Source organism: Archocentrus centrarchus, chromosome 4, assembly GCF_007364275.1.
Source record: "Archocentrus centrarchus isolate MPI-CPG fArcCen1 chromosome 4, fArcCen1, whole genome shotgun sequence".
In the NCBI taxonomy this organism is placed as follows: domain Eukaryota; kingdom Metazoa; phylum Chordata; class Actinopteri; order Cichliformes; family Cichlidae; genus Archocentrus; species Archocentrus centrarchus.
The window spans coordinates 8,865,928-8,880,907 of record NC_044349.1 but is presented as its reverse complement, the minus strand read 5'-3'; the positions used below and the strand labels follow the sequence as shown (position 1 = coordinate 8,880,907).

At 39.4% G+C, this 14,980-nt stretch overlaps 1 long non-coding RNA gene across 1 annotated transcript; it reads right to left on the bottom strand.

Moving 5' to 3' along the window:
- Positions 1-8,070: 8,070 nt before the first annotated feature.
- LOC115778506 (uncharacterized) lies at positions 8,071-12,148 on the bottom strand. The gene is made up of 3 exons (XR_004019837.1): positions 12,043-12,148; positions 11,571-11,942; positions 8,071-8,391 (listed from the first exon to the last, which is right to left on the bottom strand). It is a non-coding gene; the product is annotated as an uncharacterized LOC115778506 (long non-coding RNA).
- Positions 12,149-14,980: the final 2,832 nt, after the last annotated feature.

The following is a 14,980-nucleotide window of genomic DNA, read 5'->3' as shown; positions in this document are numbered from 1 at the left end:
GTTCTGAAAAAAAAATCCTTTGGACAGATGAAACCAAGATAAACTTGTACCAGAACTATGGGAAGAGAAAAGTATGGAGAAGGAAGGTAGCAGCTCATGAGCCGAAGCATACCACATCATCTGTCAAACATGGTGGAGGCAATGATATGTATGGGCATGTATGGCTGCCAGTGGAACTGGGATATTAGTATTTATTGATACAGTATGACTGCTGACAGAAGTGGCAGGATGAATTGTGAAGTGTACAGGGCTATACTCTGCTCAGATTCAGCCAAGTGCAACCCAAGTTTCTCAAGGCAAAGAAATGGGGGTAAGATGCTTTTTAATTACTGAAGACAAAACTGAAGACCGAGAGACCCACAAACAGCAACACAAACAGCAGCAACTGAGGGTGGCTGCAGTAAAGATCTGGCAGAGCATCTCCAGGGTGAAAACACAGCGTTTAGAGATGTTCGTGGGTTTTAAAGTTCAGGCAGCCATTGACTGCCAAGGATTTTCATCCAGGTATTAAAAACAATTCCTATATTCAAAACTATGTCCAATAAATTCCTCTGAAAATGTTGTAAACCATTCATTCTTAATTTGTTGCTGCAGATGCCATTGGAGAACATTAAGCAACACAATAAATAACAAATATTTTTGGCAAGTAAGCCTTAGTGGGTTTATACTAAAATGTAAACAGTTTATATTTATCCATATTTGACATGACAGCTGCCATTTTAGTGCTGATAAGCAAAATGTCTGGATTAAACTGTACATAGTTAGATTATAAATTCTAGCAAACCGACCTGTCAACAGTTAGATCTCTAACTAATGAATGATTAATTCACATTTCCTCTCTTTTACATCCTTTGGATTGCAGCAAATTGCTTAGATAACTTATCAAGCCCCAGGTAAATGATCAAGTGCACCTTAATGGATTCCAAACTCCCAACAAGATATTAAAAACAAAGTAAACCATTACAGTGTGACCTTTCTATCATCATAACACCCTTTGTTCTGTGTGTGTTTGTGTATTTTTAAGTGGGTGTTTGGGTGGGTGTACAAGGACCAACCTAAAGTCGAAGTCTCATTGTGTATTTTTTCTCTCTCTGACTTTCCTTTCCTTTCTCTTCTTCTTCTTTCCTTTCTTCTTCTTCTTTTTCTTTTTGTCTCCATCACTCACTCACACTCTCTCTCTCTCTCTCTCTCTCTCTCTGTTTTCTCTCTGTCTGCTGTTGCCATGGGAACTCTGCCCACTAATCCCTGTTCACTGAATCAAGAAATGGAGGGTGTAGTTTGACTGGGGTGGTCCTATCAGAATCACTAGATGGCATCTCAGAACCATCTATCAAACCTGGTCTAGCTACTCGTGGCAGTTTTGGAGAGATCAGTCACATGTTTAATCTATACACAAAGGGAAATGCACAAAGGTCAGTTTGGAGCTTTTGGCATTTTGACAATTTCCTGATGGACAAAAGCCAAATACAGTGATGTATGCTCAGTCAGGCTGCCAGGTAGGGTGTCATGTTGTGTTTGCTAAATTTGCTGTGTTTGACTCAGATTAACCATCAGGAGCAATGGGGGATACCCAGTGGACAGGGTAGTGGGGGTCTGGCAAGTGTTAAAAATGTTAAATGAAATTGAAAAATTAAAGCAAAACCAGTGCAGCTACTAAAAAGCTGTGGAGTGTGGGGTCTTCTGCCTGCTTTTAACCTATGATCTCGTGCTGCCACCACACATTAATGTTCACATAATCAAACAGTGTGAAGAGTGGAAAAAATGTACCACACAGGTGACAGTTTAGAGGAGAAAAAAAAAAAACAGACAGAAAGTGGCACTACATATTATGCTGTCTATTTTAAAGCCGTGAATATGAAATTAAAACAGGGTTGTACTAACTCTCAGCACACTATAACTACAGCTCCCCAAACTGATTCTGTGTTTCAGTAATTTGAAACATTTAAACACCTTAATTTTTTTCTTTTTCAGCCATTCTGTTGTAGCTTTGCTGCTGTGCTTGGGATCATTGTCCTGTCTCATGACCCAGTTTAGGCCAAGCCTTAGCTGTGATGGCCTCATATTTGACTCTAGTATGTTTTGATATAAAGAGGAGCTCAGTCGACTCAATGACTGCAAGGTGGCTGGGTTTTGTGGCTGCAAAACAAGCCCAAATCATCAGCCCTCCACCACCGTGCTTGGCATTTGGTGTGAGGTGTTCATGCTGATATGTTGTATCTGGTTTTTCCTAAACGCTGTGGTCTATGACCAAACATCTGCACTTTGGTCTTGTGGTTTATTCCTTAGTCATGCTCCCATGTTCTTTGAGAGGTCTGATTTTCTAATTGTACTGTTATGAACATTAATGTTTAACATGCTGCCTGAGGCCTGTAAGCTGTCTGAGTTGTAGCTTTGTGGCTTTTTTCAGGTTCTCTGAGCACTGCACGGTCAGGGGTGAATTTGCTAGTACGTACACTTCTGGGAAGATCAGCAGCTCTCTTCGGTGTTTTACACTTGTGAATAATTTTTCTAACTGTAGAATGATGAACTTCAAATTGTTTGGAAATGGCCCTATAACCCTTCCCAGATTGATGGACAGCAAAAACCGCTCCTTTAAGGTCACAGCTGATGCTTTCCTCCTCAACATTGTGTTAGCCACACACCTGAATGCTCCAGATGCAAATTGCCAAAACTTACCTTTATGGAGCTGCTCACACTTGCTGCTGATCAATTAACCAAGTATGTTTGATTAGCAGCACCTTCCCATGGACACAGTAAGGGTGTACTTAGTTTTTCATAGACTGCTGAGATTTTATTATATAAATAATAACATAGTGTAATATGTCATATTTTTTTAGTTGATCCAGAGTTGTATTTATTATGTCCTGATGCATAAAACCTTAGAAAGTGAAGAGGGTGTACTTTCTTTTTACCACGACTACATGTATAGTATTTAGAGCTTCATGATGGTCATCACAAATGCAGTCTGAGCTTTGAGGAAAATTATTATTTATACATAAAACATCGAAAGAAACATTATGCATAAATATTAAATCCACTGGACATATGACTCATTAGCAGTGGCACTAAAGGTAGCCTCTGAAGCAATTTTTTTTCATGGAAAACTCAAATATATTTTCTTGTCTGAACTTCATCTCTTATTGTCTGCTACCTTGATTGTCTCAGGAGATCTTTGGATTCGCTGAGACAATCACAAAGTGTAGTAACCGTCTCAAAAAGGCTAATTTGCAGAAGTAGTTGCTAAAGAAAACCTCTTTCTCTTTAAAGCTGATTTCAATTTTTGGTCATTTTGAGGAAATGATTCAGCAATCACTCAAATCATATTCAAAGGACATATGTGCCAGATTCAGGAAGTAAATCCTGCAGAGATCAGTATGAATAATCTATATATGAACTGCGCTTTAACCAGCCAGTTACATCTGCAGGCTATGATATAATTAACTGCAGCAGTGGGTTTTTTTGTTTGCTTTTTTTTTTCAATAATATACACAAACACGCAACTGTGTTATCCCTTGAGAACTATGTTTTTTCTCACTGAGTTCCCAACAGACTCAGCGGGAGACTCACTGACATGACTGAGCTGTAATTAATACTTGAAGGGTGTACTTTGGGTACCATGATTCACATACACACATTTTTAATAATTTATGGAAGACTATTTCTAGGCCTGATATGCAGGTGTGTGCGTGCAAATTAGTTTTTTTGTCTGGAATTTGAAATTACTCCCTTTGTGTGCGACATGTGCCATAATTTGTTTTTTAGTGGCTGCATTTCCTCCTGCACATACGAGGATGGTAGAGCAACAAAGAACAGTTGGGCAAGTCCGCAGTTATTGAAGCAGCCACAAATGAATCCCGTGGGACTGAATCTTCAGGCTGAGCTGAACCGAACAGAGTTAATGGCTTTTGTGAACAACTCCTGCGTGACTCACTCCTGGGGCCACATTACAGGAATATCCGAATGAGAAAATCCTTCCTTGATCCCACTTAAGAAAGCAATTTAGAGTTTCTCCAAGACAGAAGGAGTGTTGCTGAATGCAATGTCAATCAAGCTGTAATGTAACAATCGGCAAATCGCCTTCAATCTGCTGCAGAGGCACAAAATAATTTGATGTGATAGAGTGATTCATGAATGACTGTGCTTCGAACATAGCCAGTGAAATACTGTGAGTGTGCTTGTGTGTACCGACAGAGGAGCTTCATAATTGCGGATCTCTTAAAGATGTGCCTTGGACACGCCACACTCGCAATATATGAGAGATTACTCATCATTATGTTAGCTATCCTAAGTATTTTTTTTTTGTAATGTGTAAAGCTAGAAGGCTGTTTCATTTAGTGTAAATTCACTTAAACTGGCAGCTCACATTCGAAATGATTGATTTATCACAGCACCAGAATCCAGTTAGAGTTTAGTGTCAAGGCTCCACATATATCATACACAATACAGTAAACATCGCTGAGTAATGAGTAAACACACCACAGAGCCTATAGGTGGATGCTGGCAGTGATGAAAAGTGATGAAAAACAGAAGGCAGTGATTATAGACTACACTGTATATAAAAGATATGCATTCCCTCCATGACATCACCCAATGGTTTTGAACTCTGCATTTTAAGCCATTTTAAGGGCCATATTGACAATCACCATGTTTTTATGTTGGCGCGAGACATGACCATATTTGGACAAGAGGATGCCGTTCTAAGTTCTTAACTGATACTCAAATGCTCCAAAAGGCCCCAGCGCATTGGAGCTGTCCCATTTCAGTGACTCAAATTCAGTGATGGCATAGTTACCTTGAAAAAAGTAATCTGATTACTGATTACTCCTTTTAAAAGTAACTTAGTTCCTTTACTGATTACTTTATTACTTAATTTTAGAAGTAACTAAGTTAGATTACAAGTTACTTTATTAGTTACATTCAACAGAGGCCGGTTTTGTGCCAGAAAGTGATCGTCTGCCAAAAAAGCGATTTGCGGTACTTGCCAAAAAATGACTGCCCGTATATAAATGGCTGTAAAAGACTTGATGATCTATAATCTGTGAAACATATGTCAAACATATCTCTCATGAATTATATCAAGTCATTTTGAGAGAGAAACAGCATTTCTATCACAAGGCAGAAGCTGCACAGTTTTTGGCAAAGTGATATATATATTCAAACTGTCACTGACATCAAAAATGTCTTTTTAAACAGAAATCTGGCTAAGAAGGCTGCAGAAATTGCAACAAATATAATATCACAGTTCTATAGAAATTTTTTTAAGTTGCCAAAAAGCACTGGATTCATTATAATGTAGGTACAATAACACAGACTCCTAAAGAAAAACGGGTCATTTCTTCATTTTATATATAAGCCCTTCATAAATCATGTTGACTCCACTCTATTTACCAATATAAGCAAAGACATTAGACATAACACATCGGAAACATCAGAAACATTGTAATCACTTTACTAAGTAATGTGTTGCTGACATCCCTGCTCAAATTCATGAATGTGAGGTCTAGCAGTGATCAGCTACAGCTGCCTGTGTTAGCACAGCTCTCTAAATTAAAGCTTTACCAGTATCCACATGGATGAGTTGTGAAAAAATAAAAATCACTTCCATATGCAACTGTTATGAAGGGGGAAATTGCCTAAAGAGACAAAAACTGTCTTCCGTACCAGGTTTTGTTGTTTAGTTGGACAGTTTAACATGAGTTTCTGTGGGCACTGACTTTTTTTTTTTTTTGGAGCCAGCCTCAAGTGGCTATTATATGAACTGCAACTTTTGGCGCCTGGCTTAATATTTCAGCACTTGAGGTTGCCACCTGGCAGCAATGTAGGGCCGCAGCAGCACTGACACATCAGAGGGGGAGATGGGGAAATTGCAGCTTAAATAGACTGCCAAATTGGCAGGATGTGTTTGGTGTATCACATGTAGAGAATGAGGCATGTGATACACCAAACACATCCTGCCAATTTGGTGTATCACATGCCTCATTCTCTACATGTGATACACCAAACACATCCTGCCAATTTGGTGTATCACATGTAGAGAATGAGGCATGTGATACACCAAATTGGCAGGATGTGTTTGGTGTATCACATGTAGAGAATGAGGCATGTTAGTGTGTGTGTGACACAGTGCAACTTGAGTGGTCTGCTTGAACTAGCTTGCAAGCCTCACTCTAAGTAATATAAGCATTGATATATCACTCTTTCCGTACAGCAGTGCAGGTTCATTGCACAGTGCAGTGACGTGAAACACTGCAGGGTGTTCATGTGTGTTAAGTGGCAACACTTATACCAGAATACTCATGTGGTTGTGGTTTGAGTGAGGCAAGAAAATGCTTAAGGCTACTATTATCACACTATGATTAAGATGAAGTGATCATGCACTTAATCTGAAAATTTTCACATTAACATCTTGTTGTTGCTGAGTGACATGAGAAAACACTTGCCGGGATGGGCCCAGACCGAGAGATCATGTAGGTGAATAGATAAACAGCTAGAGAGAAGTCCTGGAATATAAATGAGGGAGAGAGAGTGAAAAGGACACACGACTACCTCCTAAACTTGGATCATTTGTGGAATTCCCTCTTTGGCCCCATTATAGGCAGTTGGAGCCATTTGGAAAGCTCACTGCTGGAAGTTTTTCTTTCTGGTCCACATATATTTGGGAGTTTGGCCAGATTCATTTTAGAGAATTTTTATGAGCATCAGTGGAAAAAAATTAAAATAAAGAGTCCTGCCAGTGACTTAATATGTGGAATATCACGGTCACTTAGTTTGTTAACTTTATTTCAACATCAATTTGCAAGAAAAAAAAAAGCCATTATTTTTACACCTTCAATCATCCGTATGAACCAAATGTAGGTTTATAAACTTGTGATTTCATAACATTTTTCATTACTTTCTGATATTCTTTTAGACCAAAAATGAATTAATTGATCCAGACCACTTGCACTCAAAGTGGTTCCAGGAGATCCTGGAACTATAGCCAAGGGGTCTGCAAAATAATACAGTCTGCTATAAATTAGAAAATTATGTGAATAAAAACAGCGCATCCAAGGGTTTTTACTATTTATGGCAATGGAGCATGCATTTTGTGTCTGTTGAGCCAGTTGAGCCTCTGTTATGATTTTGGCATTTCATATTTTATGCATCTGACATAGTTTGATAGGAATTCAAATAAAAGTCATTCTAAGGTGCAGCTAAAGCTCACTGGGTTCAGGCCCCTGCAGCCAAAATGCTGAAAGGTTGCAGAGTAGTTTGGCAGGCCAAACTCTTCTCCTATGGTTAGGCCTAGCTTTGGTTGCTTGGTTATATTCCAGTTTATTGTGGCAAAGCTGACATGCAGCCACTCCGTTTTATTTTAACAGTAAAGTACTGCAGAACAGAGCTGGTTAGCATGGCGTTCATCTGTTTTCTTCCCCCTTGCTTGTTTGCAGAGTTAGAATGGGGGCGGGGGGGGGGGGGGGGGGGTGCCCCCCTCTGTCAGGACTGTAGCCCTGGTTGCCGGTGGTATACCATCTTTGAATCAGTACCTGTTGTTGTGCATTAATAAAATAAGAATAATAGCCAACTAGTATTTCTTGCACGATGAACAGGGGCAATGTTTCAACCTCTAGTCACACACATTTAATCACCACAGTTATGTGCAATAAATGGAAGTAAATCTACTTAAGGCATGAGAATATGCAAGCAAAACGTGAGCATTACATGGCCTCTATAGACAGCTGTATTAATTTAAATAGGAACATATTGGTTCTGTGAAACATGCATGAGAACATCTAAAAAAAAAGAGAGAGGCAGAAAGACTTTGTGTGTAGACACAGTGTAATCCTTACATTGTTCGTTGCATGGTTGCATAAAAAGGGTACGGGTAAGTGGGAGTTGTTAAATTATTTAGATTTATGGTTCAGTATATTCAGAAGGAGGCTTACTGTCAAAAGATAAAAGCCTTGTCATCACTTCTGGCTAAGAAATTTGGCTGGCTACCTCATGAAATGATAACATTTGACACTTCAGGGATGGACATGCAGTGTTTTAATAATTGAACTTCAAAGCTGTTTCAATTTGTCTCCAAGTTTTATGCTAAGTCAAGTTAGCTTCCTACTGTCACTTATATTTATTGAACTGATATGGAGACTGTCTTGTTATTTAACTCTTGAAAGAAAGCAAATGTGTTCATTTCCTAAAATATCCAGCTATCCTGTTAAGATCTGATTGACATATTAGGCAACAGTTGCATTACTGTGCACACTATCACAGTCCAAAGTCGAGGAATCAATGTATTCATCCATCCATCTTCATCTGTTTGTTTGCTCCTCAGCTGTCTTCGCTTCCCATCCTCAGGTATCCTTTCCTTCCTCTGCGATGGCAGGAATGGTCGCCATAGAAACAGTGAGCCTATGGTGAAGTGAGAGAAAGAGAAAGACTGAGAAAGAAAAGAAATGAGAGAGATACAAAAGGAGGGAGGGCGGGCCAACTTTAAGGTCTGCACTTCATCCATCTCTGCCTCGCAGCACTTCTCTGCTGTTTTTTCTTGGAGCTTCTCCTGAAGCTTTCATCTGTTACTTCTATCCATCCCTCCAGCTTTGTTTCTAATCCTTCATCTGTCCCTCTGAGTCCTGGAGTTAAGAGCCAGTTATACCTCTTGGGTCTGACAAACACAGTTTATGATACACACATATCTCCACTGTGTGCCTTCCATGCAGCAAGACCCCCCACCTTTATTGCAAACAGATTCTTGCTTGAGGTAAAAAGTGCTTGTTAGCGGCAACATTTACTTGGTGCTGTAGTTGTTCTGAGCTGATTTAAAGCGACAAATCAAAGTCCCACACTTGTGTCTCCTGAGTGGAAGGCTGCCTCATCATTAGATGGCTTTCACTCGGCATGTTTCTTAAAATAAACGCTGTCAATTTAAGGTCGTTGTAAACTAAAATAACTACAGTGATGGAGGCTTTAAGAGACTCAAACCAGCAAAAATCCAAATGGTAAAATGTTTAAATGCCCCTGTGCGGTGGAGACTATGTGCTGGCGAGGGAGAGAGTATGTATTTGAGTGTGCGTGTTTGTGTGTGTGCATGTGTGTGTGTGTCTCACTGTTTTAATCTCATTCATATATTCATCAGCAAGCAGAATGCTGACGCAAGTGAGAAGGAGAGGAGGCATGGAGAGAGTGAGAGGCAGAAAGTGTGAGATAAAGTGCGAGGAGGAGAAACAAATCCAGAAATTCATCCATCCATCTAACTATCCATCCAGCACTGTGATTTTTTTTTTTATGTACACATTAAACATACAGAAGGCAGATGAATATAAGCAGAGGAACCAGCAGAATGACAAGACACAATAGAGGTGAAGTATCCCAGAATATGGAAAAGATAACATAAAAATCAACTAGCTTCTCTCTTCTCTTCTCTTCTCTTCTCTTCTCTTCTCTTCTCTTCTCTTCTCTTCTCTTCTCTTCTCTTCTCTTCTCTTCTCTTCTCTTCTCTTCTCTTCTCTTCTCTTCTCTTCTCTCCATCTTGGTCATATTTTATAAAGCAAACCACTCTTAACTGAATCTGGTTTGTGCGAGAGATATTTTTGATGAAAGGGCAATTAAATCCTCAGACGCAGACCTAAATAACATTGTTAATGCACACAGACACATTCACTTCGGGCTTGGAGGCTTACATCTGTGTGCCTCTTTCTCTCTGTTGTGTCTATCTCTGTTTACTCTGGTGCTGACAATGTGAAAAAAACAAAACAAAACAAGGGAAAATGTGCAAAAATCATAAGAGAGATAATGAGCAAACAAGGCAAATAAACAGAGAAGTGATGGATGTGACATGAGAAACAGAAGCAGAATACAGAGTGATAGAAGAATGACAGGATGAGTGCCTGGTCTTTGACTGTGACTGTGTCTGTCATTGCCCGTAATCCATCAGGACCCTGTCCATTCTGAGGACAGCTGGCAGAATCTGATGGCCAACCAGGTGTGACATGCATCTGTTTCTCAGAGCAGCAAATGGCAATTACACTAGTAAGTGATTACATGCTGGATTGTAGTAAACATGCCACGGAGAGGCAAGAGGGAAATCATGAGTATCTGTTCATGTCAATATGAATGTCATATTTGTGTACATATGCTCATATTTCAGCATATGTACATGTGAGGTCGTTATCAAGCCACAGATGTTAACAAAAAGGTGACGCGAGTGTAGAAATGCCATGAAACCTGCATTCTGTCCACTAACCCACAGGTTAGTACTACAACTCCTCAGGTTGGAGACACAAGTAGGGTTAGAAAAATGGCTCTCACAAACTCTTTCTGATGAGTTTTTGGGCTAAGTTGCTAGTTTCAAATGTTACTGAATAATGCATATGTAAATATTACTGCACAATGTATATATTGTAAATTATGGTTAAGAGTCAGAAAGGAGTATAAATCAGGCTTGCTCATCACATCTGGTATCAAAACACCAATATGGCCATTAGTGTCAGGTGTACTTTACCATGTGACAGACAATAAATGTGTAGCATCTCTTGGACAACAGGACAGGGACTTCACCAACAAATGAGTGATGTCACTGTAGCTATGTCCATCTTTGCTATACAGTTTATTGGAATATTACTTTGTAACCATGAGTTCAGCACATTTGGTCAAGAGGGTGGGATGCTTAATCATCAACTAACACTTGCAAGCTCGGTTAGCAAGCTCTAACAATGGCGTGCATGAGTTCATTCAAGAGACACACAACTAAAATTCTTGAATTTCACTCATTAAAAATGGAGCACAGACATCTTGGACAGGATGTTAGTCCATGACCTCACAGCAAGCCATATCATTTGTCAGACAATTGCACTGAAAATGCTCCAAAAGGCACCAGCACTACAAAAACAGTTTAGAGCACCAGTCCAGTGACTCACATAAGCTGAGGTGAAGCCTAGCAGAGAGGCCTGCCTCTGTCAGCAGCAGTATACTGTATGTATAGAATGACTTGTCAATCTCATCAGAATTGCTTAAAAGATTTGCTGACTTGGCCCCAAGAAAAAGTTTTAGAAAGTTTTCTTTTGCCCCTGGAAGTTATACTTCTTCCACTATCTTTGCTGTGGCAGAATTCTCTCATGGATTTCAGTTCAGGATTCTTTGAGTACCACGTCTTTCTCTTACAATGTCTCTGCTTTTGCTTCAAGCCTCAATTGACCATTCGAGGAGCTGTAATTTTCTGAAAGTGGTACTCTGGCTTCATTTTTGAGGCATGGATGTTGCAGATTGTGTAGACTAAAACCATCTAGGGATTTGGTTGGAGGAGATGGACAGGCCAAAGAAAGAGTGAATTTAAAAAAACTGTTTATCCCTCATTTATATTTAAAGCAGTCATCCTGCAGTTTTATTTGCTGTCATTTAACAGCACTGCCTTCAATTCTGCATTAAAAAAAAAAAAAAATCTGTCTACAGAGCTCCAACCTGCAGAGACATGAATAGCAGAACTTCCTTGTTTTAAAAAAATGTTTTAAAAAAATCCTGAAAAGACCATTACAACCAACATGAGAGGAGCAGTGAAGAGGAGTACAGATCTGGAACCAAGTTACTGCACCCACCTCTCTCCTGCTCTAAATCTCAGTGTTGGAAAGACTAGAGCTGCCATCCTCTGTCACCATCCTGCATGAGGAGGTGGAGACTGCAGACTCGGATGCTCCCATCCATCAGTGTGTGCGCTCAGCTGTTCCACATTAGTTGCGAGCAGCGCACCATTTTTCGTCGTGCGGTGCTGTGAGGCATCAAGGCTGCTTCCAGAGGCTTCACAGCATCTCACCAAGCGGTGTGAGAATTATACCTCTGATACTGGACTGCAGGTGCTTTCAAACCTGAACAAGTTTGTTTCCACAGCACTAGTCTGGCTAATCGCTGCCCGCTTTCTATGACCTTTGCGGTGAAGAGGCAGGTGAGATGAATGTCAGCTTGAATGCTACCTACATAAATAAATGACAAGACAACAAACAAAATTTTGAATTCGGTACTGAAAATTCCTTGCAGTTAAAAAAAAAAGTAAAACCTGCATGACTCCCATACTTGTAATTCTTCTAGGTACCTCTGTAGTTCCAGTACTTAAAACTCTTGTTTTAATCCTTAATCATCCTAAATACAAGAATCAAGTTGCCATGCTTTACTGCACTGCAGTTACCTAGCAACACCCATTCACAAAATGCCATATAAGGCATAATGCAGTAGAGAGACTGAGTGTACTCTCAGATTCAGAGAGCCAGGCAGAGTGAAAGGACGTTGAAGAGATGTGGCTTTTTAGAGAGTAAATAACAAACATGGAAATAAGCAGTTCTGCATGTTAGAGATTAACACTGGAGTTTGTGGATCATCTGCAGGCTGCAGTCTATAACACTGATTCCTGCAAAGTGATGTGATCCGCACAACACGTCACTTGTCTGGTCAACCTTCAGTCTTGCAAATTGTCACAGTCAGTCATTTAAGTCCTAGTGCTACCTTGGAATGCTACACTGTATGCAGTACCACTGCACAAACTATTTTCTACCAACTCCTGCCTGTCCTGGAATGCCATGTATTCCCCCGTCTTCTCTGTCTCTCCGCTGTTAGTGAGTCGCTCAGCCTGCTGGTCAGCCAGCCAATCAATTAATCATCTCAGTGGGAGCAGACTAAAACTTGGTCTCATCCCACACGTAATACCTAACAGATCTTAAGGCTTACAATACAGACAGCAATGGGCACTGTGCACAAGACAGCAAGAAAAAAAAAAGTGATTGATAAAACAGTGTTTCCATAGAAACCCTGGATATTTCATATTGACAGTAAGAAGACGTTGCTTTTTTCCTTCTCTCTCCTGCTCTAATCAATTTCTGTTGTATGCTTAGATCATTGTGGCATCAGACTGGCTGATTGTGTTGTACTCATTATGTGGATCCTGTGTGTAATCATTTCAGTTCTGATTAAATGTATTTAAATGAACAAATTAGGCATTTCCTGCAGTCTGCAGTGAGATGGTCGTGGCAACCACTGTTACAAGTTTTGTTGCTACATTTGTTGCTACATTTTTTTTTACAAGGAAATTTCTAAAAAATAAAATAAAAAAAGCTAGTATTTCCCGCTATAGACAGAACTTGTAAAATGTTGGCTTTCTAAGTAGTTTATTGGATACTGGTGCATCAAATTTGTTTGCATGAGTAAAATTAAACAATTATGCAGGGGATTGTGAGGGGCTCGAAAGGTCTAAAGGTGAAATTGTTTGTCATAAATTGGGTTGTCTTTCACAAAAGTTGGTGGAAAGTTGGATTGTGGGCATAGAATAAATTTTACTGAACATCATGACCACTTTCATTACAGCTGTGAAATAGGGCATTATCGTTGGTAAAAGATGCTTCTACTTATATGTATACATTGAAATAACCAACTACCACAAAAATATAGATGCTTATTCCTTCACCAGGTCAAGACCTAAATCAGAGCTGTGTTTCACCAGGCTAAATTATCTAAATGCTGTCCTGCTAAAGAGAGGGAGCACAGCTAAAGGAGAAACTCCATAAAAGTTAGGTTTGGATCCAGATCTACTTATTTTTTATTTATGAGATAGGTCATTGGCCTTAGCCAGGAAGAACTCTGCTAGTAACCTTTCTTTGTTTGCTGCACTGCATTTCCACTGCCATCTCCCAGTGCAAGCTTATGGCTTATGACTTTTTAGTAAATGGCTCCTTGTACACGTGCTTAAGGAAATCATGCATTTCTTCTGTGTCTTTAAGGAAAAGGACAGCCACTGGAAAACCTGAACTTACTGTGCCCTGTGTGTTTGTGTTTGAGATGTAAACTGACTTTAAAAACTCGAGACTGGCGCCAGCCTTTTAAATTGTTCTGAAAACATACTTATCTATAGAGCATAACATTTTTGAGAAAGGGCTAGATTTGCCTCCTGCTGTGGTAGACTTGTGCTTGGCTTTGTCCTGGAAATGATGTACCTGACCTTGATGTCCTCATTTACACTGTCTCTGTAATCCAAACCTCACAGTGTCACACAATGTCTTTTTTTTTTCTCCTCCTTGCAAAATTTTGTTGCTAAGTGAATTTGGTTAAATCACCCTTCTGGCTCAAACTGTATTTGTTGCTTGGCAACATTAACTTGCTGAATTTCTTAACAAGAAGCAACTATGGAAGCTTCAGTGATTTAATGACACAAGTCTTCTTGCTGGCTCTGCACTGGGCTGTTGGCTCACAGCATGGTATCCTGCTACCTGCAGGGTCCCATCACATGCTCATATTGTCTCTCTGGGATGTAGTTTTGTGTTTGCATGTTGAACAAACTCCTTTTCTCAAGTTGCTTATAAATATAGCTGTAATGGCACAGTTACCTTAATGGTTATCCCCTGAGATACATATTTATATCATCGCACTTGCCGAGACTTTTATTATCTTTAATCCTAAACTCAGCCTTCACAAATTATGCTAAAAAAGCAAACTGTACAGTTAGCCCATCATAAATCTAAACCTGCGCTGTAACTCATTTTTATAATTTAAGCAAGATTATGCTGTGGTACAATAAGATGCTGTAATATATTTAAGGTCTCTACTGTACATGCAGTAAAAAAAAAACATATTTTGTAACAGAAAAACTGTACTATGACTGTAATACTATAAACGAAAATACAAAAATGACACTTTAAATGACAAAAAGGAACAATGATGTAAATGAAAATACAGTAATAACATGGTAAATGAGAAAATCTAATAATGATGTAAATGAAAATGTTGTGAATGGTTTTACAGTAAATTACTGGCTTCCAGTAATTTACTATAAAATTTACAGCACCCTCTGTAACCTTGAGCCAAAACTGTGACTTTAGAGTGAGACAACTGGCACTCTCAAGGTTTGAAATGCAAACTGGTCCTCATAAAAGTGTAGAAGTGCACAGTTTTATCGATATGACCCAGAGCTACCTTAAAAAAAAAAATCCATCTCCACTCTGTATAATTTAGAAGCCAGAGTTTGGAC